At 48.4% G+C, this 22,071-nt stretch overlaps 1 pseudogene; it reads left to right on the top strand.

The window, feature by feature from the left end:
- The window catches only part of LOC117820290, a 186,938-nt pseudogene that overhangs the window by 47,950 nt on the left and 116,917 nt on the right, over nt 1-22,071 (top strand).

Below are 22,071 nucleotides of genomic sequence, written 5' to 3'. Positions count from 1 at the left end.
CAGTCAGAGATCCATCACAGCAGGGTCGGACACTGTGGATTCTCTCTCTCAGAGCTGTATGGAGAGCAATGTGTGTTGATTCTTTGTGTATTTGTCCCTCCAGTTCCTGAGGTGGTGGAAACCCTGTCTCGGGTCTCTGCTCCCGTAATCTCAGCTCCCATTCGGGACATCCTGGTTGCAGAGGGACAGCCTGCCCGGTTCCAGTGCACCATCTCTGGGGAAGGTAGTTATTCTACGGAGAGATAAAGCATCAAACTCTGACTGTCCTCAGCTGACGGGTTGTTTCTGATGTTCATGACTGAACTCTGTGTCTCCAGATCTGCAGGTTTCTTGGTTCTGTACTGACAGAGAGCTCAGACAGACAGACATCTATAAGATGTCTCACTATGGGGACATCTATCAGCTGGACATTTCCAGAGTCCAGCCCAGCCATGAAGCTGAGTATTCATGTGTGGCAACAAACTCAGCTGGAATGGTCACATGTGCTGCCACCTTGAATATTGATGGTGAGTATCTGGACTGGTCAGAGTCCTGAGGAGGTTCAGATGAGACCGTAGCATGCTGCATGTGCTTCATTAATCACGTCTCCAGCGTGACGATATAAACAGTTTATATTCAGTCACTCTGTTAGCTGGGTGGCTAACAGAGGCCTGAGTTATGGAGGTTTAATAACTCCATCAGTCGGAGCCTCCTGACCGTCAGACTGAGTCTCTGCTTGTCTGTTGAGCTGGAGCTAGCTGGTCTGAGCCTCACAGCTAACCTCAATCACAACATCAAGCTGTCCTTTGACTGAAAGCCGTTAGCCTGTTCAAATAAAGGCTAGCATGAGCCAGTTTACAAGAGCCTGCTAAAACATCAAATGTCACCTGGAAAGGTGGATTCCGAAAGATCCAAGTTTGACAGTTAGCTTAGCATTAATCAGAGCTGCTAGCTGTCAGAGAAAATCCTTCCAAACGTTATGACATTAAAGAATCAAGGATGCTATCATCTGCTGCCTCTCCTGTCTAAGGCATCTGGCGTCTAAGGCAGCTAATGTTTGCTAGCTTAGACTGATGCATGTATTACTGTACGAGAAGGTTTGTAACAGTGAGGTCACGTTTTTGTAGGAGAAGGATTTTATTGACCCTGGATAGGACAGAAACAAGCTAACAAAGCTAACATAACATGGTAACGTTGAATCTCTCTGCTGAGACCTGTCTCTGCAGCCGGAGGAGTCTCTCAGGATTCATCTAAAGATGTAGAGACGGCAGCTCTTTGCACGCTGAGACGCCTCTAACACTCTGACGCAGTGAGAACAGATACCGACTGAGCATGTCAGGTCAGAAACCTGTGGAGCTGTTTCCTGTGAGCACAGGTCCAACAGGTTTCTCTTCAGTGATGCATGCCCGTCTTCTCTTCTTCTCTTAACACCTTTACTCTGAAACTCAGGTCTTATTTTGGAGGAATGCAGCATGCTCTGAACAGAGGTGAACTCTAGAACTCTTGCTCTCAGGGTTCCTCACGCTCAGACGTAAACCGTATCGGTTTTTATTTGGAGTTTTGGCTCTGATCAAGTTTGCATGATTGAAAGTGGAAACCAGCCACTGTCCACTCCTTCACTGATCCTGACTGATCCTCATCGCTCCACCTCGGCTGCACTCTTGGCAAATCACGAGCACTGAAGTAACCTGAAGAAGTCCTCAGAATGATGTGTTGACCTAATTCTTCTACTCTTTCTTACTGCCCAGATGAAGAGGCCTTAGCTAGCTCTGAGACTCAGAGTGAATGTTTCAGCTCTCTGTCTGTGGGACAAACTGCCCACAGGGTTGAGTTTACTGAGTCGGTCTCTGAGAGCTCCTCTTGGAGGACTGTTGAGATTCAGATGGAGAGCGTACGCTCGATGGAGATGAGCTCTGAGAGCAGCTTTGATATCAAATTCTCAGCCAAACCCAAACTGCTGATGGAGATGAGCGACATCCGAGTGAAGAGCGGTGAGATGGCTGAGTTTAGCTGCTCCTTCAGTGAGCAGCCCTTCAGCGGGGTGCTGTGGGATCATAACGGCCTAAGTGTGACGGACACAGAGCGGGTGAGGAGCTCTCAAATGGGGGGGCTGTTGTCCCTGATCATCCAGGGTGTTGGGGTGGCAGATCAGGGCGTGTACCGCTGCACTGCCACCAACCCACACGGCCAGAACAGCTCCTCTGCCAAGCTCACTGTTGAAGGTGGTTAATCTTTCTTTTTTCTGTCTCCATCTGGTCCATCCTCCTCTCCACCTGCTCCTCCTGCTCCGCCCCCCCTCCAGTATTTAATATGTCCTTTAGTCTGTAACCTGTTAGGCTGTAATACAATAACAAGCCTTCAAGTATTTCTTCCTGTTCCAGCTTTGCCTCTAACCTCATCCATCCATCCCACTAATCCTTTAGTGTTCAGCCTTATAAACTCTGACCCCTAATTACTCTCCCTAACTTTATTCTCACCCAGCTAAAGAAGCAAATCTCAAAGCAGAAACCCCCATACCCGCCGATTCTGTTCGTAAAGTGTCTCAGGCAGACAGGGAGACCCCTAGAGACCCCCCCAACCAAGAAAAGCAGGAGGTGGAGGACAAGCCTGGACCGTCTCCTCCGTCCTCCCAGAGACCGTACAGCCTCATCAGCCAGCTGTATTTCCCTGACGTCCTGCCTCCTGCCAAGCGAGGTCTCTCCAGCTGCCCTGAGTTCCTGATCAAACTGCCCCCCGAGCTGCTGCTCAGAAACAGAGACACAGGCGGCTCCTTGTATTACGTTATGAAGGGGGCTCCCTCTTGGTTTCTCATTTGGCTTTACAACCGGTTGAATGTTGAGGACTCTGTGTCTTACTCTCTGAAACACGACTGGCCCTTGTGCTGTGTAGATGTTAACACTTTGGGACCCGGACAAAGGGGCTCTTACTCTTACTGCAAAAATGTGAGCTCAGCCGACGATGCTGAGCGCAGCACAGTGATGAAAGGTTGGCATCTGCATGCTTTTGGTCCTTCTGCTCGCTCGGGCTCACCACTCACTGCTTTCCACCCACACAGCCAGCAGAGGCACACTTCCTCACATGGTGACAGCTCTTCTTCAACAAGGTGTTAACTTTCATGAGTAGTAGACAGAGAGGGACACTCACATCACTGAGAGAAAACCAGCAGTGCTGCACATTACAGAGCACAAGGAAGCATGCCCAGTGTAAACTAGTAAAGAGGAAATATGGATGCACGACCTGTCACTGATTCTAACAGTCTTGCACCATATGCCACAGTATGTGCAGTTTGAGGAGTGTGTTTAATTTTAGTGTGTTTGTGTCTTCACAGTAACCGAAGTGCAGAGAGAAGCCCTGACTCAGGTCCAGCAGGAAGTCAAAGGTAAATATCCTTCAGGAAGTCGAGGTGTCTTTTTCTCAGCTGTTCATCTCTGACTCTTTTGACCCGTAGGGAAAATGTTTGAGTGCTTTTGACTCATCTTCAGGGTGTGATGGTAAGATCATAGGGAGTGTAAGGTTCAGAGAGTTCTGCAGGTATGTTCAGGAATTCACTGAACAAGAAACTAAAACACGGCATCAAGATGCTCCTCTCTATGATTCACTAAGATGCTTCTTTTAGTCTCACGGCTGGAGGGCGTCAACTTAGTGTCGTCACCTGATCAGACGCGGGACAGGTATCACCTGTAAGGTGTGCTGAGTCCTGAAAGCCATAGAGTAAAGATGACGCTGTGATTCATGAATAAATAATAACCTCTCTCTGTACGTCAGGTTGATGACTCAGGATCATCACACCTGTCTGATCTAAAGCTGAAGACACACGTCGCTCTGTTTCAGCCTGTGTTTGAAGTGTCTGATTTTACTCTGTCATTATTTCATGCAGCTTTCTCTAGCTCCAGCGTCTCAGTGGAAGAGGAAACCAGCAAGTCGTTTTTCACTGGTCTCAAACTGCCAGATAAATCCAGAACACTTGAACTTAAGCCCGAGTCCAAACGCTTCTCCAGCAGTCTAGAGAAGAAGAAAGAGAAGCCGGTTTTCCTTAGCGAGCTCTCTCCAGCAGCTGTGACTGTGGGAGAAACCGCTCGACTGACTGTCAGAGTGTCCGGTTTCCCTAAGCCCACAGTTCAGTGGTGTCACAATGGGCAGACTCTGAGCAGCTCCTCCTTGTATAGATTCATCCATGAGAGAGATGAGTACAGCCTGCTCATTACTAAGGTTCAGAGAGAGTCTGAGGGAGAGTACTCGTGCACCGTCAGCAACCGCTTTGGCAAGTCCACCTGCACGTCTTACCTGCATGTTCAGGTGAAGGAGCCGGACAGGGAGGAGAAGGTAGACAGGAAACCCTCTGTGCCCGCAGGCAGAGCTCCAGAGTTCACTGAAAGCATAGAGTCAGTTCAGCTGTCTGAAGGCGGTCAGGCCTTCTTCAGGTACATTGTGACAGGTGAGCCTCTCCCTGAAGTTCAGTGGCTGAAAGGCAGCCTGCACGTTCAGCCCAGTGGGTTCTGCATCACTGTGAACAACCCAGACGGGTCAGGCTTCATGACCTTTAAGAGTGTTAAACAGGAGCACAGCGGTGTTTACACCTGCACAGCCTCAAACCCTTACGGAGAGGCTTCGTGCTCCGCTGAGCTGCAGGTGAGCAGCGATAAGGTTCAGGAGGAGCACACACTGCTTCAGAAGACTAAAGGTCTGAAAATATCCCTGACCGAACAAACCACAGAGTCCAGGTTCTCCTCAGAGAGGTCAGATCAGATGATTTACACCATCAGCACTGAAGACCGGCAGATTATTCCCAGTGAGGAGGCAGGAATGCTCGGAGAGCTCAATATCTCCGCTGCCACCCTCCATCGAGAGCTGCTCACACGCCAGGCGGCGGTGCTGCAGGCTCATGAGGTACAGGAGACGGTTTCTTTGGCTCCCAGTCATCCTCCTCAGGCCTCAGCAGTCCCCGTGAAACAGCTTCACCTGGCCACCTTCTTATCTTCAGTCCAGGAGAAACAGAGAATCACAGAGCAGCACTCTGAGCGGATCCTCAGCCCTGAGATCATAGAACTAGAGTTAGCCAAAGAGCATCCCTCTAAACTGCTGTCAGCCACTTTTGAAGAGACCCTTCCCCTGTCCATGGTGAGAGCCCAGGACCTGATGGAGCATGCCACAGAGCACCTGAAGACCTTAGCAGAGCCCCGGCAGCTTGTCAGTAGTCACCAGGTTGAGTCCCCTCTTCCCATTCTGGATGAGGTTTCTGGTGCCACCCACAGACCAGAGGAGGAGAGGAGCTTCAGAGTCACAGAGGGCGTCAAGATCTTATACTCGGCTCAGTCCACAGGGAACCTGCCAATCACAGAGAGACACTGTGAGCCGCTGCCAGACCTAGACTCAGCCACCAACCCCTCGGTGGACAGACAGCAGTCTGAATCAGTCCTAGCTCCAGTGAGTGAAACCAGAGTGTATTTATCCAAAGAGCAGGCCTTTAAAATACACAGACCAGAACAGCAGAGTGTCCTCCCTCTCAAAGACGTGCTCTATAAGTTGGCCTTAACCGCTGAAGAGAGGTACGAGCTCCATGGAGAGCAAGCAGGGCAGGTGACTAGCATAGCATCTTCAATGAGTCTGCAGCCTCAGAGGGAGGAAGAGAGACTCCTGAACCTGCAGGTCGTCCATGAGCAGGATGTCTTACAGTCTGAGGGGAGGTTCAGCAGTGAAAAGCCGTCTTCAGAGCAGGCAGAGGCCAGGAAGAGTCCAACCATCCTGCACTCTGTGAGCCAGGAAGAGCAACACACTGTGGTGTGTGAGGCCACGTCAGAGCTCTCAGCAAAGACTGAGGCCACGTCCATTCAGCCCCAGATAGAGTTACCCCAACCAAAGCACCTTCAGTCCGTCCTGTCTTTACCTCTTCTACCAAAGGAGGGCATACTGACTATTACCAAACCTGACCAGCAGGTGGCAACACCGAGGCAGGAGAGGGCAAGAGGTCATGCAGCTACCTCAGAGGAGAGGAGGGAGCTCACAGCAGATTATCACAAAGATCTCCAGGTGTCTGTGAGCGGGGTCCAGTCCAAGCTTCAGACTGAGCCCCGGCCTCCCTGCATCCTCTCCATCTCCTCTTGCCCCATGCAGCTGCCTAAGGAGACGCCTCTCAGCAGTGACGTCAAGCAGCAGCGTGCGCTTGTTCAGAAAGAGGAGGACTGGGGAATCATGCATTCTTTAAACATCACAGACACTCTAACTTTAGAGGAGGGTCACACCGTCAGCATAAAGACCGACCAGAAGTTCAAACCTGAGATTAAAGTCGAGCCTAAGATCCCGAAGAAACCGGTCTTCATCGAGGAGAAGGCCATGGCCACCGAGAGCTGCTCTATCTTAGAAGCTGCTGAGCAGGACTTTGCAGTCCAGATCCAGGAGGGCCAGTCAGTCCAACGGTCGGTGCTGCTTGAAGAAAAGCAGGTCATACTGGGAGAGCAGTCCATTGAGATCCATAGATCTGAGGGCTCAGCTCTCAGTGTCACGACGCAGCCTCATGAAGTCCGGTTCGCTCACGAGTCTCAGGACACTCAGACTCTTCCTAAAGAGCTCAGCTTTGTTATTCAGATTCCAAAACCCTTCAGTGTGAACATCCGTCATCAGCTCAGAGACGCTCTGCAGTCTGCCGTGGCTCGTGATCAGCCGGTCTTACTCGCTGACGTGGTGGGGAGGTTAGAGGCAGTCCAGGTGCAGGAGGTGAAGGTTCAGAGAGAACCCAAACGGGCCACATACACGTACCTGATCACAACACCAGGTGCTCCCATGGAGATCACTGTGTCCTTTGAAGGGGAATACCCTCAGACAGCCGATCTCAGGGCAGAACTCCAGGTAGCTCTGCACGCCATGCTTTCCCAAGAGCATCACAGTCTGACATCAGAACAACCAGGGACCATGCAGATCGACAAACCTCAGAGAGTCCAGGTCCACTCTGCAGCCTCCAAAGAGTTTTTGTCCTCTGTGGTGGACACCGTGATGGTGGCAGACAGTGCAGTCCGGTTTCCTCCCACTGTATCTCAGTCTGCTGCCGTCAAGACTGAAGCCAGGGCATCCTTCCAGAGCGCCACATTCCAGAGCCGGGCTGATCTCTGTGAGGAGATGCAGGTGAGCAGTGTGACGCTCCAGTCAGAGAGAGCAGCTGAAGTTACTGACTCTCTGCCTGCTGCTCACAGAGCTGTTGAACAACACGTGGACATTTTAGTCCACAAAGAGAGCAGAGAGGAGTTCCTGTCAGAAGCCATCATGATCAGCGAGTCCTCAGACAGTCTAGTTGATTATCCCGCTGTCACTGAGTCTCTGGAGGACGTTTACGCTGAGGAAAATGGCAAGGCTTCTTTCACTACCACCATAAAGTTCACCACCAGGGTGAGCTGGTTTTTAAATGGGCAATTAGTGAAATCAGGCAAAGAGTTCAAGTGTTCCCAAAACCAGGACCGGTACACCTTAGAGATTGAAAAGGTTGTGAAGGAGAGGCACCAAGGAGAGTATGTCTGTGAGGCTGAGAACGAAGCTGGCAGGACGACAACATCTTCAAGGCTCACTGTGGTCTCAAGAGGTTTGATGATGGACGATTCTCTGATATCATCATCAACTAACCTCACAGCTCTGAGCTCTGGAAACCTCAAACCTGGGTCAGTCTGTCTGAGACCGGTTCCTGAGACGGTGTCTTAGGTTTGAGGTTTTCACCAGATCAGAGACATCCTCACTCCTCTTTTAAAGTCATCCATTCTTCCACCTTTAGATCACTCCATTCCCATTCCTCTGTTCTCTGAGGAACAGCACTGACTCCACATGTTCACCTTCAGCCCTCGGTCCATTCTTTGAGCATGCTGTCTCTCCTTTTCATTTTACAGTTCTCATCTTTAACTCTAAAACTCTTCTTCCTCTTCAGTCACCTCCATCTCTTCTCTCCTCCGTCACAGCAGGATCACTGTGTGTGCCTCTTTCCATCCCTGGTTCACCTCCTCCCATCCTGTACTGAAATAATAATGTTCTCTTTATGCCTTCTGTTTACTAACTGGCTCTTTTCTTCTGTGGCAGTGAAACCTGTGTTCAGGCACAGGATCGTCCCTGTGGAGATCAACATTGGCAGCAGTGCCAAGTTTGAATGTGAAAGTGAGGATGCTCCAAACGTGAGCTTCAAGTGGTTCAAAGATGGACACCCCATCAAAGAGGGTGACAAATACAGGATTACCAGCCGCATTACCACGTCCTCTCTGGAGCTGCTGAGTCCAGCCAAGGAGGACAGCGGTGAATACTCCTGCAAAGCGTCCAATCAGCACGGCAGTGACGAGTGCTCTGCCTCTCTCAGCGTGACAGGTAAGAGCATCAGATGTCTTCCTCTTTGCTGGCTGGGTGTGAGCTCAAACAGAGCTTTTAGTCTCTTTCCTGGATTCATGTTGTTGTTGATAGCCGGTCCGTTAGTGGTTCCGTTAGTCGTGAATCATTATTATTTTGTCCTGCTGGTTTGTTTTAGAGTAACTGGTCTGGTTAAGGTTAATTAACAGGGTTTAACATATTACAACTAATATGTTTCTCTTTCTCTGAATCCTTATAGAGCTATGTCCTCCTGCCTTTATAACTAAACCTGAACATCAGACTATGTATGTTGGGAAAAAGGCAATGATACAGTGTGTAATATCAGGATCTGTGCCACTCAATGTTGTCTGGTTCAAAGACAACCAGACCTTACCCAACGTGCCCACACACTACCAGACCTATAGTGAAAAGAATAAGCACACTCTTGAGATAACCAAGCTGGACCCGAGTGACCAGGGGCTGTATGTGTGCAAGCTGTCCAATGACGTTGGGACAGCTGAGAGCGGCATGGAGCTGCATGTTATTGATCAGCCCAACTTTGTAAAGCCCCTGGGTCCGATCGCTGCCGTGGTCGGAGCTCCTCTGCACCTGGAGTGTCAGGTGGATGAGGATACTGGAGTTAATGCCACCTGGACCAGAGATGGTAGAAAGGTCCACCAGTCTCCAGACTGTAAACTGTCCTTTGAGGATAAGACAGTGAGTCTTGATATCCTAAAGACCACACTGAAAGATTGTGGAAATTATGTGTGCACAGTCACAAATGAGGCTGGCAGCGCAAGCTGCTCCACTTCAGTGAAGGTCCAAGGTAAGAGCCGGTTCCTGTCATGTCTATTGCAGCATTTGAAGCTCCAGCAAATCTGCAGTACCTGATGTTTAATCTGTGGTGTCCAGATCAGAATGCACCTGTCCTTTTCATGTCTTCTCTTTTATGCTGGGTTGTTGTTGTTTTCAATGTGTTCTTCATGATGGCTCTTTTTAACCACACACCTCTGCAGAGCCGCCAGTCTTTGTAAAGAGGCTGGAGGCCAACACGGTCTGGAAACAGAGCAGCACTGCTCGGGTGCAGTGCTCCGTCAAAGGATCCCCTGAGCTTCAGACCACCTGGTTCTTTAACAACAGCAAACTGTCTGCTGGTGGTAGATACGATGTCAGTCTGAAGGATGGTCTCAGCACTCTTGAGATTCAGGATGTTACGCTGAGTGACAGCGGAAACTACACCTGTGAGGTTCTCAATGATTCTGGCAGTGAGAGCTGCAGCACTAAAGTGACCGTGAAAGGTTTGTAGATTCAGGCAGTGTCATTACAGCCACGAGTCTTCAGAACGAGAACTTGTTTAACTTACCTCTATGTTCCCTTTAGAGCCCCCGTCTTTCAGGAGGGAGTTACCGTCTGTAGAGGCGGTCAGAGGCTCTGTAGCTGTACTGGAGTGTGAAATTACAGGCTCTGCACCTTTCGAGGTGTCCTGGAAAAAGAATAAGAAGCGTCTGTCCTCAGATAAGAAGTACAGTATAGTCTCACAGGGATCCTTGAGCTCTCTTGAGATCCGCTCGTTCGAGAGCGCCGACGCTGGTGAATACGAATGTGTTGTGTCAAACGAGGTTGGGTCGGTGACCTCAAAGTCTGTAGCAAAACAAAAAGGTTAGTATCATAGAAAGAGGAACTTGAAACTCTGTAGTCCTCTGGGCCGTTTTTCACAGTGTTACTATTATTGCAGAGCCTCCCATGTTCTCAAAGAGGATTGAGAGTGCTACAGCAGTGCTGGGAACCATAGTGAAGCTGCAGGGAGCCCTTAAAGGCTCCGCCCCCATCACTATCAAATGGTTGAAGGACTCTGAGCTGCTCAGAGATGACGATCCAAATGTGATCATGTCATTTGAAAACAACGTGGCTAGCATTTCCTTCTCGTCTGTTGAGATGAAGCACGGGGGAAAGTACACGTGCCTGGCTGAGAACGAGGCCGGACAGCAGAAATCTGAAGCTGTTCTTACAATTCAAGGTTAGAACTTAATCATGATTTTAGACATAAAACCAAACTCCAGAACGATTTGATCTTAATGTCTCAAACTCACGCTGTGTTATAGAGCCTGCTAGGATCTTAGAGAAAGCAGCATCCATCAGTGTGACTGCAGGAGACTCAGCCACTCTGCAGTGCTCCATCTCTGGAAGCCCAGACCTGAAAGTGAAGTGGGTAAAAGACGGAAAAGAGCTGGTCACTGGGCGTAAATATAAAGTGGCGACGAAGGAGAACACTGCCATCCTAAAGATCCTCAGTGCAGACAAAGGAGACACTTCAGAGTACAGCATGGAGGTGTCCAACAAAGTGGGCAAAGACCAGTGCACCTGCTCCGTCACAGTCATAGGTCAGTCCAGCTCAGAGATACTGGTTTTATACAGCGGTGAGGTTAGCCCTTGATGATGGTTGTATGTTGGATGTATTTCCTCTCACAGATCGAGCCGTGCCGCCATCCTTCACCAAAACTCTAAAGAAGGTTGATGGAAGCATTGGTAGTGATGTTACTTTGGAGTGCAGAGTTTCAGGATCTCAGCCAATGGTTGTGTCATGGTTCAAAGACAATGAAGAAATACACAGTGATGGAAAATATAAGCTTGATTTCAGTGAGAGCACAGCCTCTGTGACCGTAACAGCCCTGGAGCAAGGCGACGGTGGAGTGTATACATGCCGGGCCTCTAACGATGCCGGAGAGAAAGAAACCAGCGGCTCGCTGTCCGTCAAAGGTCAGAGGGTCGAGTGACTTCAGACTGAACACGATCAAAGCAGAAATATATGATCAGACAGAGCTTATGTTAGGTTTTAAGCATGCATGCTCTTCTTTTTCTTCCCTAATAACTGCAGAACCGCCGGTCTTTACGGTGAAACCTGAATCCCAGGATGCCTCACCGGGATCAAATGTTGTGATAAAGTCAGCATTTAAAGGATCCGCTCCTCTGGTTGTTAAATGGTTCAGAGAGGAGAAGGAGATTTTCACAGGAGGGAAGTGTTTCATAAAGAAAGATGCTTCCTCTAGCTCTCTGGAGCTTCACTCTGTGAAACCCACTGACTCTGCTAAGTACACATGCCAAGTGTCCAATGATGCTGGGAAGGTGGACTGCACTGTAGACCTCTTTGTGAAAGGTGCTGTTTCAGACTTTCCTGTAATAATCCACAGCTCTGATGTTTCCTCTCTTTAACTGTTGATGTTACTGTTAATTCACAGAGGCCCCGTCTTTTACCATCAAGCCCGAGCCTTCACAGAACCTGAAAATCGGACAGTCTCTGATGCTGTCCTGCAAAGTCCAGGGCACTCCTGTTATTAGCATCTCCTGGTTCAAAAATGGAGAGCAGATTTCTTCAGACCACAGACACATAATGTCCTTCGACAACTCGGTAGCAACTCTGGAGGTAGACAGCTGTTCAGTAGAGGACAGTGGAGAGTATGTCTGCATGGCATCCAGCGAGGCCGGCAAAGACCAGTGCAGCAGCTCAGTGACCGTGAAAGGTTGGTCTCACCTTTAGTAGTCCTCAAACCTGTTTCGGACTAAATGAACCCTGGTCCACTTTGTTCTTTTACATGTTCTGTCAGGGCACGGTGCAGAGGGTTTGATCCCTGGAGGGGGGCTGTCCTGTGTTCTTATACCCTCCATCAGACGCAGATCTGTAACCTAGCTCAGTGTTTGGTTTGATGTCTCTAAATTGTCCACAGGTGGGAATCAAGAGAGAAAGGGCTGCTTGTATTCATCAGTCTTGTACCTGGTTCTATCTGAGTAGGACTGAAGTTTTCTCCAAGGCTGACAAGAAGCAGATCATGATCCCTGAGTCCCAAACGTTCCCAGCCTCCCCAGGAACGTTGTGATTTGCTGTTAGCTCTAAATTTGACTCTCTTTCTGCCGGGACATGATGCGCCTCCATTAGTGCCCTGACTTCAGAGAAGAGTCTTCAGATTCTGAACACTTAAATGAACTCTGTGGACCAGAATGACCTTGTGAGACCTGAACTGGCTCAGCCCTCTGTTAATATAATCCATTATCTCTTTGTCATAGAGCCCCCAGAGTTTGTGAGACCTTTTGAATCCGCTGAGATTGTAAAGGGATCTGATATTATCTTGGAAGGGACAGTCTCTGGTTCTCCTCCGTTTGAAATAAGCTGTTTCCTCAACGATAAGCTGATCAGGAGTGACAACAGGCACACGATCAGTGTGGACAATGACATGGTCACTCTTCAGATCTCTCACTGTGAGACCACAGATGCTGGGACATACCAGTGCACTGTGGCTAATGATGTTGGGGAGACATCTTGTTCTTGCCAGATTTCTCTGAAAGGTTAGTTGAAGGACAGATTCTGTTCTCTGTTGATCAATGTGCAGATTCTTTGTGATATCAAATCAACATCTAGACATCAGTTCATTGAGCTCGTTGCTGTTTCACTTGTTTAAGTTATGAGCAGCAGGCAAAGGGTTAGATCGGGAGCATGGGGGGTTGTAATGTGGATCATATGTGTGTGTAAATCCTTCCACAGCATGCAGTCTGATTTATGATCTTCTCTCACTAGAACCACCATCGTTTGTTCAGAGACTAGAGGATATGTCCTGCATGGCGGGAACTGAGATCTCTATGACATGCATGTTATCTGGATCACTTCCCATGACTATCACCTGGATTAAGGACGATCATGAGCTCACAGAAGATGAGCATGTTAAGATGTCCTTTGACACCAAAAGTGCCGTGTTGAATTTGAAAAATGCCGAGTTGTCACATGGCGGGAAATATGTGTGTCAGGCAAAGAACAAATCTGGGACTCGCAGCTGTGCGGCGGTGCTGGTAGTGACAGGTTTGTAGGATGTAACTCCTTTCTGTCCTCAATGCTGTCGCTTTCTGTCAAGCTATTTGTTTTATCTGTCGCATTAATGCCTGTTCATCATAGCAGCTCATGCAGTGTTGGATTATTGTGTCATCCTAGAGCCAGCAAATATCTCTGAACAAGCAAAGTCAATCAGTGTAACGCAAGGTGACCCAGCCAGGCTCGAATGCAGATTCTCAGGCACCAAGCCGCTGAAGTCCAGGTGGATGAAGGCGGGGAAGGAGCTGACCTCAGGCCGCAGATATAAAATACGATGTTCAGACACCAGCTCTTTGCTCCAGATCCTTAAAACCGAGAAAAGTGACAGTGGAGATTACTCTTTTGAGGTTTCTAATCACGCTGGCTGCAGTTCCTGTGAAGCAGATGTGACTGTGTTAGGTCAGTTTGTCCATCGAGTCACATTTCACCTCTGATTTATTTATTTTTACATGAACAACCGCCTCAACACTGTTCTTCTTTGTGCTAATAGATCAGATATTTAAACCGTCTTTCACAAGAGAGCTGAAGGAGACAGAAGGGATCAGAGGATCTTTTGTTCATCTGGAGTGCCTGGTGTCTGGTTCCCTCCCAATGACAGTTCAGTGGTTTAAAGATGGATCAGAGATCCACTCAGACGACAAACACAAATGCACATTGTTTGAAAATGTTGCTTTCCTTGAAATCAGTTGTGTTGACAGTGAAGACAGCGGCTGTTATAGCTGCATGGCTAACAACAAAGCGGGATCGGCTCAGTGCTCCGGGACTTTGTTCGTTAAAGGTTAGGACCAGTTTCTTGCATCCTTCTTGCAGTTTAAGGTTATCATGTTTGTGTAACAGAGATAACGAGTTTTATTCACCAACAGAACCACCATGCATTGTTGAAAGGCCTGAATCCATGAATGTGTTGCCTGGATCAAAGGTCCAGTTTAATGTCCTGGTCTCTGGCACACCACCTCTGACCATCAAGTGGTTTAAAAACAAGAAGGAGATTTTATCCAGTGCTGACTGCTCTGTGGTCAAAGACAACACCTCCAGCACTCTTGAGCTCTTCTTTGCCAAAACCTCTGACTCTGGAGACTTTATCTGTGAGATCCAGAACGATGTGGGCTCCACTTCATGCCAGGCCACACTCTTTGTCAAAGGTTATCATTGGTTTATTATCCCCAGTTTGATTTACTCCACAGCGATCCACGTCCTTTAGTAACTTGTGTATTTTTTCCAGAGCCCCCGTATTTCATTGAGAAACCTGAAGGTGTGTCGGTGATCTCAGTGGGAGACACTAAAATGTTTCAGTGCAAGCTAGCCGGCACTCCGGAGATCTCTGTGCGTTGGTTTAGAGATGGAGCTCAGATTCACCAAAGTGACAAACACAAGATGGCGTTTCACAACTCTGTGGCCACCTTAGAGATTCACGACGTGTGTGAAAGTGAAAGCGGTAAATACTTCTGCGAAGCCTGCAACGAAGCGGGCACAGAGAGTTGCACTGTTGAGCTGGAAGTGAAAGGTTTGTTCGCTCCTTAAGTCTTTATAAACAATGACGATCAGGTCATATTTTACAGGACTGATATCAATCACAGGTTTGCTCAGGTAGATCTGCTTTTTTTTATTTCAGAGCCTCCTTCTCTGCTGGAAGAGCTGCTGGATCTGGAAGTTGTTAAAGGATCCACAGCAGTGTTTGCATGCAAAGTGGCAGGAAGTGCTCCTTTTAAGGTCACATGGTTCAAAGATAGAAAGCCAATCAAATCCAGCCAGAAGTATGTTATTGTTGGTCCTGATAACATGAGCGTGAAAATCCAGGATTGCAGAGCGGAGGATGTTGGTACTTACAAATGTCTGGTAGCTAATGAAGTTGGAAGCTGTACAGGCTCTGCAGCTTTGTCTCTGAAAGGTTGGTTTCTCTGATTTACACCTCACAGTCAGACATCAGGCATACAGCAGGTGTACACTGTGTGACCATGACTTCTTCTGTTTGCATTAGTCCCTCCAACCTTTGACACTAAGATAGAAAACGTCTCTACTGTTCTGGGAGAGGAGGCACTCTTTCGCTGCACCTTGGAGGGTTCCCTGCCTCTCTCTATTCAGTGGCAGAAAGACGGGAGCTGGATCCCAGAGGATCCAAAGATTGAGAGAACGTTTGAGAACAAAGAGGCCTCTCTCAGGGTTCCTGTCTGTGACGCCTCTCACTCAGGAAAATACACCTGTTATGTTGTGAATGAGGCCGGGCAGGACAAATGCTCTGCTAACCTCACCGTGCAAGGTACCGCTGCTTTCATTTACTGCTTCTGCTTCATATCTAACCTTCTCTGACTGCATCAGGTGCACTCACCTCTCTCTTTGGTGTTATAGAACCACCCACCATCACTGAGAAGCCAGAGGTAGTCAAAGTGACCCGCGGGGATCCCGTTAGTCTTGAGTGCAGGGTAGCTGGAACTCCTCAGATAACCGTGAAATGGACCAAAGACGGCAAAGAGCTCCGGCAAAACAGGAAACTCAATCTGTCCTACAAGAACAACCTCAGCCGGTTAAACATGGCGCTCTGTCAGCTGGAGGATGGCGGGGAGTTCCTGTTTGAAGCCAGGAACTCTGTGGGTGCATGCAGCTGTAAAATCACGCTGGTTGTTTTAGGTTTGTGAACTATCTCAGCATTTTAACACATAGGGCGCTGTTTCTGCTTTCAGTCTAATGATCTTTTATCTCTTAACGTTTAAACAGAAGAGGTAATTCCTCCCATGTTCCTTCGGAAATTAACAAACACCCAGGCAGTTCTGGGTTCAGTGGTTAACATGGAGTGCCAAGTGGCTGGTTCTCTTCCAATATCAGTCCAATGGAGCAAAGGGAATCAAGAGATCAGCAGCAACTCCAAATACAAACTCCTGCAGACCGAGAACAGTCTCTCTCTGGAGTTCAAGCTGACGGAGAGCGCTGACACAGGAGCGTACTCCTGTAAAGTTACCAACGCAGCAGGCAGCGCTGTGTGCAGTGGAGTTCTTACAGCTAAAGGTTTGACTTCAGAGATCACCTCCATCACATGTATAACCCAAAGGCTGTCTGCCATGTCTGCTAATGTTCTCTCTGTATGGGTTTTAGTGCCTCCGAGATTCACAGCTGAGCCTGAGTCTCAGGCTGTTATTCCAAAGTCAGCTGTACTCTTCAGAAGTGTGTTTGAAGGAACGCCTCCATTCATGGTTAAATGGTTCAAAGACGACATCGAGCTGGTCAGAGGGCCGTCCTGTGTGATCACAGTGGAAACATACAGCTCCTCTGTAGAGCTCAGCTCAGTCGGGACTCTGCACTGTGGGAACTATTCTTGCCAAGTCAGCAACGAAGCTGGCGCAGTGAAAAGTGCAGCGCAGTTATTGGTGAAAGGTTGGACTTCTTTTTTTTGTCCATTACCGCTCCTGTCACCGTGCCATTAACGCTGTCTTTTTTCTCCATGCCCAGCTTCTTTCTTCATTGTTGTGTCTGATCACCCTAACATGTCTTTTCTTTCTAGGATAAATCACCATCTTTTAGTCCATCCAATCAGCTTCCTCCATCGGCACTGTCTTGCTCAGGTGTTACTGCGTACAGATGATAGTAACATGACTCTTCTTGACTTTGCAGAGCCTCCTCAGTTTGTCCTGAAACTTCCTCCCACTACATTTGTGAAGCAGTGTGAGGGACACCGTTTTGAATGCAAGGCTGTGGCCTCCCAGTCTCTGACGATGTGCTGGTTTAAAAATGACCAAAAGATAACCGACGGAGACAACTATAAAACAATGTTTGTAGACTCCACCGCATATCTTCAGCTACGCTCCACAAAGTTTGAGGATAATGGTGTCTACACCTGCGAGGCTCGTAACGATGCTGGCAGTGCAAGCTGCAGCTCTGTTCTCAAAGTCCAAGGTCAGCTATCCACCACGTCTCCTCGCTACAAGTGGTTGTTTTGCAGATTTGTCCCCTCAGAACTTTAGTAGCATGAAAAAGAAGGAATGAAATCCCTTTGATACCGGTCGAGATATTAAAGACTGCTATGAAACCTTTTCTGAGAACTGAGCATGGACTCGACAGCACCACCCCTCCATCCTGAGAAAGATCTGACCCTCCTGTGTTGTGTGGGAGAGCATGAATCTGACTGTTACCTCTTTTTTCAGGGCATGCATTTCTTCGTACCAGTGGACAGACTGTTGCCTTCCCTTTCCTGATTGATTTCTGTAACCTCAACGTGATAAGACCCTCCAGTCCTAACATGAACACAAGCGTGTCTTTCCCTCACTAATGATCTTTGTTTTCTGTCACCGTCTGGATGGATTCCTCCAGCATGGACTGAGTATAAGCATGACCCTCCCAAGAGATCTTGTCCGATGGAGCTGATTGTTTGCAGTGAAGACGTCCTGAAATGTTCCCTCTGCTAATACTTCTTCATATATTTTCCAGAGGCCCCATCCTTTATTAAAACCCCAAGCCCGGTAGAGGGCATTAAGGGGAAAGATGCCAGCCTGTACTGTGAGGTGTACGGCACCCCCCCATTCCAGGTTAACTGGTACAAAGACAAAAGGCCACTGAAGGAGAGCAGGAAGTATAAGATGGTTAGCGAGGCCAGCTCGGCCACTCTTCACCTCATGAAGCTGGAGCAGGAGGACGCCGGCCTATATGAGTGCAGGGTGTCCAACAAAGTAGGAACTGGATTCTGCCGCACAACCGTTAGCCTTAAAGGTTTGTACTGAGTCAGAGACCGTTTCCTCAGAGCGTAGTTAGTGTGATTATTCTCCTCATGTCTGATCTTTCCGTCGTCATTCAGAACAACCAGCATTCGTCAAGAAGCTGGTGGACCAGTCAGTGAAGCTGGGTCAGCAGCTGACACTCACAACCACAGTGAAAGGCTCCGAGCCTCTGACTGTGTCCTGGGTTCAGGACAAAGACCACATCCTCAGAGATGGCGACAACAGGAAGATCACCTTTGACAATAACGTGGTCACCCTTGTAGTGCCAAAAGCTGACTCAGCCACTGCTGGTAGATACACCTGCCAGCTGAGAGGGGACTCTGGAGTCGTGGAGTCTGTCTGCCAAGTGACCGTTCTAGGTTTGTAGAGCTCCAAAAATTTCAGCATCACCTCCAGTGTCAGGATTCTTTTAGCTTAATACCTTTTACTAATTTCTAGAGCCCGCTGCTATCGTGGATAGCCCCGAGTCCTTGAACGTGAAGTCAGGAGAAAACACGTCTCTGGAAGTCACAGTATGTGGCACACCAGAACTGAAGACTAAGTGGTTCAAGGATAACAGAGAGCTCTCTACCGGGGCCAAGTATCAGATGTCCTTCACAAAGAAGGTCGCATCTCTGAAGATCCGCTCGGCTGATAAATCTGAGGCTGGAGAATACAAGCTAGAGGTTTCAAACCACGTCGGTACAGCCTCTTGCAAAATTAAGCTCTCTGTTTCAGGTTGGTGGCCCCTGCACGTGCTCATATCCTCTTTGTCATGAATAGTCCAGACTATAATCTCTTCTTTTTTGCAATAGATAAGTTGATTCCACCGAGTTTCATAAGGAAGCTGAGAGACACGCACCTTGTTGTGGGTAAGCCCGGTGAGATGGAGTGTAGGGTCGCTGGCTCTGCTCCTCTCACCACATCCTGGTTCCACAACGGCCAGGAGATTAAAAGTGGGCCAAACTACGACATTAGCTGCTCCGATAACAACTGCAAACTGAGAGTGCCAACAATCAGGATGATTGATTCAGGCAAATACACATGCAAGGCGGTCAACTCTGCAGGAGCCAGTGAGACAAGCGGGACCATGAACGTGACAGGTCAGTACACGCGATAAAGTCGAGAGGAGAAAATGTCATGGGTCTTTCCCTTAGCGAGGGATCAGCTCCTCCAGAGAGTTAACGAAACCCTTTCTTTATCTACATCCAGAGCCTCCGTATTTCGTGGAGTCACCTGAAGCCAAGGAAACGTTAGCCGGTAAAAATGTGTCTTTCTCAGCTAAAGTAAAAGGCAGCGCTCCGCTGAAGGTCAAATGGTTCAGGGGAGCCAAAGAAATGCTGCACGGGAAGGGCTGTGAGATTTCCCTGAAGAATGATGTCGCCACTCTGGTGCTTCATAAAGTAGAAAAATCCCACTCAGGAGAGTACACCTGCCAGATCATTAACGATGCAGGGAAGGAGAGCTGCCCTGTTAATCTGTTCGTTAAAGGTTTGTTAGCATGATAGTTGTCTTTTTTTACCCACCAGTTCTTAGAAATACATGTAACTGATCCTGGACTTACCTCTCTCAGAACCAGTCCACTTTGTGAAGAAGCTGAAGAACACGTCCTCTGAAAAGGGGAAACCACTGAGGCTCGAGGTCACGTTTGCTGGAACCCCAAGGGTAAATGTGGCCTGGAAGAAGGACGGTAAACCCATCTGGGCCTCATATCAGTACAATGTGATCAGCACAGACACCTCCTGCATCCTGGAGGTTCTTAACTCTGACAAGATGGAGGCGGCGGGTAAATACTTTTGCGAAGTCGACAACGGAGTTGGAAGCGACCGATGTGAAGCACAGGTGTCAATTCTAGGTAAACAGACCTTAGTGAAGTCATTTCAGTTTGATTAACTCGTCCATCATTCAGTCAATCATGCATTGATTCATTGAGTAGTTTATGCATAACTCAAACCAAAGCTTACACTAAACCATCGTCATCATCACCATCTTTTACTTCAGAGCGACCTCACTTTGTTGAAAAGTTGGAGCCAGCAGAGCTAACCGTGGGAGACGCGATTACCCTGAAATGCCGTATTGCAGGAACTCCCGACATCTCTGTCGCCTGGTTCAAAGGTGACGGGCAGCTGCGCAAGTCCAACATTTGCTTGATGGATTTCTCAAACGGTGTTGCAACTTTGAAACTGACCAAAACGACCAAGTTTGATCAAGGGGAGTACACCTGCCAGGCGGAGAACCGGGTGGGTTCAGCCTCAGCCAGGTGTCACGTGGTGGTAAAAGGTGATGCTCGTTTTCCATACCTTCTTTCTTAGTTCATAGATTCGCTGTGTTTGTTAATGATCACAATTCTCTGAATGGATCGTCTTACAGAGATAAAGTTTCCTTTCCGTAGAGATAATGATTCAATCTCTCCTCTTACGATCAGTGACGATCCTCAGCTGCTGATCGTAGACGTGCAGTTTCATGGTTCTCAGAGTGTTTTTTATATTTCATGTGGTAGCTAAAATTAACTTTGGCATAGAAGCAGAGAAATGCATGCGCAGCTTAACGGCTCATCTCTAACATTAACATTGCTTCTCTCAGAACCTGTGCGCTTTGTCAAGAAGTTGGAAGACACCACGTTCATCGTGGGTCAGCCGCTGAAATTGTCCTGTTCGTACACGGGAAGCCAGAGGGTCAATGTCACGTGGAAGAAGGACGGCAGGCTGATCTGGGCCTCTTATCAGTATAACGTCAAAACTACAGATTCTCTGTGCATTCTGGACGTCCTGAACAGCGACAGGCCGGATGCTGCCGGGAAGTACACTTGCGAAATTTCCAACGGAGTGGGAAGTGACGTCTGCCACGCTCGTGTGAGCCTAGGTAAAACTCTTAACACGCCACCTGCTTTCTATTCATCCACCAGGTTTGTCAGCTCCATGCTGTTTAGTAGACGGATGTCTTAATATGTAGAGGTAAACAATCAGTTAAGACTAATACCTGCCTCCTAGCAAACATGCTACTAACCTCACCATTACTCCTCTCAGAGCCCGCTCGCTTCGTCAGAAAGCTGGAAGACACGTGCTTCAGACTGCGTGAACCTTTGACGCTCAAATGCATGTACACGGGAAGCCAGAGGATCGACGTCACCTGGAAGAAGGATGGCAAACTTATCTGGGCATCATACAAGTACAACGTCAAGACCACTAGAGACACCTGTGTCCTGGAGGTGCTGAACAGCGACAGGGAGGAGGCTGTCGGCAAATACACATGTGAAATTTCTAACGCTGAAGGACGGGACGTCTGCCATGCTAATGTCAAGCTAGGTAAACCAGGTTTAAAGCTTCAGTCATTCACACTCTGACACATCCTCATGAAACCAGCTTCCTCTCAGCTAAACACCACAGCTCACATTCCCTAACACTGCTTTGACTAATTGATCTTTTAGAGCCCGCTCGCTTTGTGAGAAAACTGAGAAACTCCTACTATAAACTGGGCCACCCTCTGACGCTGGAGTGCTCGTTCACCGGCAGCCAGAGGATTCACGTCAGCTGGATGAAGGACGGCAAACCCATCTGGGCTTCGTACAAGTACAACGTCAAAACTACCAACTTCTCCAGCTCCCTGGAAGTCCTCAACAGCGACAGACGGGAAGCCATCGGGAAATACTCATGTGAAGTGTCCAACTCAGAGGGCACAGATATCTGCCATGCTTTGGTTAAGATAGGTAATCCACTAACCTGTGCACATCATGATAACAGCTCAGTTCAGTTCTCCTGGTTTTAAAATGTGAAAATCAAACTTATATCAAACCCCTGCTGAGCACACCTTTCTCATGAGCTGTAACAGCAGAGCGAACACTAACATCAGCATTGCTTCCTTTAGAACCTGTGCGCTTTATTAAAGAGCTGGAAGACACCACGTTCAGACTGGGCCAGCCCCTGACTCTGTACTGCGGGTTCAGCGCCAGCCCCCGGGTCTCTGTGAGCTGGAGGAAGGACAGCAAACCAATCTGGGCGTCTTACAAATACAATGTTAAGACCACAGATAACGCCTGCGTCCTCGAGGTCCTCAACAGTGACCGGCTGGAAGCAGCCGGCAGATACTCCTGTGAGGTGTCTAACTCTGAGAACGCAGCCTTCTGCTCCGCCCAGGTCAAGCTAGGTAAAGCATCTAACCTGAAGGCTCAAAGTGAAGGCTCATTCATTTATATTCCTTTAAAGCATATCAATAAAAATAAACTCTATGAACTCATCTTCTGTTATT

The sequence above is a fragment of the Notolabrus celidotus genome, chromosome 10, assembly GCF_009762535.1.
Source record: "Notolabrus celidotus isolate fNotCel1 chromosome 10, fNotCel1.pri, whole genome shotgun sequence".
NCBI lineage: Eukaryota > Metazoa > Chordata > Actinopteri > Labriformes > Labridae > Notolabrus > Notolabrus celidotus.
Note: the sequence above shows the minus strand (reverse complement) of the source record. Positions and strands in the feature narration are given on the sequence as shown.